The following is a 2,076-nucleotide window of genomic DNA, read 5'->3' as shown; positions in this document are numbered from 1 at the left end:
GGGGGGGGGGGCGTGCTTGACATTTAGGTTTCATGTGGTAATGGACGTTGACCTGATGGGGTCAGGCCTGCCAGCGAGGTAGGGAGAGGGGCCCATTCCTGCACACGGCCCCATCCCTGTAACGAGACACTGGCAAAACACGGTGGCGGACACACATGCATACACACACACACGCACAATCACTCATTCACTCAGCAGAAAGAAGAAGACAGAGGTACAGGCACAAGGCATCCCACAGGTTGGACCCCATAGAGACAGATGTGCAGTATGAATGTGCTGGCAAAATCACAGGCAGGTTACGTGTTTACATTTATGTCTGACGCTTGTTTTCGTATTTTTTTATATCTGTGTAGGTGCGCATTGATTCCTACAACCATGGCAACAGCAGCTTGCCTATAGTACCGGGGAGGCAGAACAGTGGTAGTGCTCTGTGTTCACCCACAACTCGGCAACAGGAGGCTACTTTATATACTGTTTGTGACAGCTTTGTGGTAATAATGGAGCCCAGGCCCCCGCTAGTGCAAGTGGCATGCTCAGTCAAGTGAGACTTTGCCTAAGAGAACACACATACACACACCAGGCAGCCTCCTTCACGCCTAATGAGACCATTGGGAGAGTGGAGAGCAGGAGGCAGGGAGAGGGAGATGAGTAGAGAGAGGAGAGAGAGAGAGAGGATGGGAAATAAAGGAAGAGCAAGGTAAAAGGAGTGGAACAGCGATAATAGAAGAAGGGAGTAAGAAGAAGACGAATACACAGAGAGGCAGGGAGACCAACTGCTCCAACGTTCAAGGTTTGGGATTGGGAAGAAGTGAAGGGGGGGTGGAGGTGGGAGAAAAGGAGTGATGACCTGGATTGCTGCCAAAGAAGCAAGGAAGATGGGGGGGGTGTCAGAAAAAGAGGAATGAGAGTGTGTGTGTGTGTGTGCGAGAGAAAGAGAAAGAGGGAGGGAGCAGAGGTACACTTCTAGGCTTAGCAGCGGGTGGTTATGCAATGTACACAACACAGGAGTGCAGGGGGGATCAAACACATGGGGTGCATACATAACTAAATCTGACACCGGAGTGCAACAAGAGTTGATGAGCAAGAGAAAAAAACAGGCAAAACAACACTAACATATAAAGCGAACAGACGTTCCCTGGGGACGGAGGGAGGGAGAACGAGTACATTGGGTACTGGGTACACATCATTTTTGAGTAACAATGGAGGAGAAAGACAATGACAGATAAAAACAAGCTATAAAAAAAAAAAGATAAAAATATATACCGGTATATATGTCAGAACTGTCTTCTCTACCTCTGCCTCTGGCGCTACAGCATCATCTGCTCATCCAGGCAGGTGCACATCGCAGGGGGGCGGGGGGGGTAAGTGAGTAAATAACTCGTAGTCCAAAATGGGAAAAGGCTTAAATGTCCGGTGACAAGGAATACGGACAGACAGGCACAGCTGAGCCTTTGCTTTTGCTTCCAGGGAAAGCGGGGCATGAATTATTAACAGGCGCTCGGTCTAATGAAGTGAAGATGAGCCACTTGGCTCCATGCTCATCAGAGCAGACAACCATGTTTGTTTGGACTACAGTGCTCAGGCCCCACAGCAGGTTATAGTGTCAACAAGTGACATGTCACCTACACCACTGCCATAAACATCGCTCTGGTTATCAAGGAAAAGACTCTCGTATTGGGCTGCGTGTTGATTTTTGGATTCACTGCACACCTCTGTCTCTCCTCTGTCGACACCATGCTCAGTGGCAATGTCAGTCATGCATTTAATGGATTTTAGTGCAGTTGTGATCACATAAAGAAGAACTACAAAAAAAAGAGGAAAAAATGTGTTGCACACATTTTTTTCTCAGCCGGTTTCTACCCATCAGCAGAGCCTCAGCTGACTTTTTGACCACAAGTTTATTGCATATGTAGCTGGAGCGTGGGGCAGTTTACCCCTTCCTCCTGATGTGAGTATGGCACCGAGAAGGAAACATAAGCGAGTACTATGGTACAGTCCGTACTTCACGTGAAGAGCTAGAAGAGAAAGCTCAAAAAATCAACTTCCGCTATATTTATATTTATCTTTGTTTAATAT

General features: G+C 47.6%; 1 protein-coding gene across 5 annotated transcripts in view; it reads right to left on the bottom strand.

Annotated features, from left to right (window-relative positions):
• Positions 1-2,076, bottom strand: part of raraa (retinoic acid receptor, alpha a) — a 123,912-nt gene that overhangs the window by 95,760 nt on the left and 26,076 nt on the right. The window lies entirely within an intron of this gene.

The sequence above is a fragment of the Morone saxatilis genome, unplaced genomic scaffold (genome assembly GCF_004916995.1).
Source record: "Morone saxatilis isolate NCDOM2014 unplaced genomic scaffold, NCSU_SB_2.0 Contig1, whole genome shotgun sequence".
Taxonomy (NCBI): domain Eukaryota; kingdom Metazoa; phylum Chordata; class Actinopteri; family Moronidae; genus Morone; species Morone saxatilis.
This window is presented reverse-complemented; position numbering and strand designations above follow the sequence as displayed.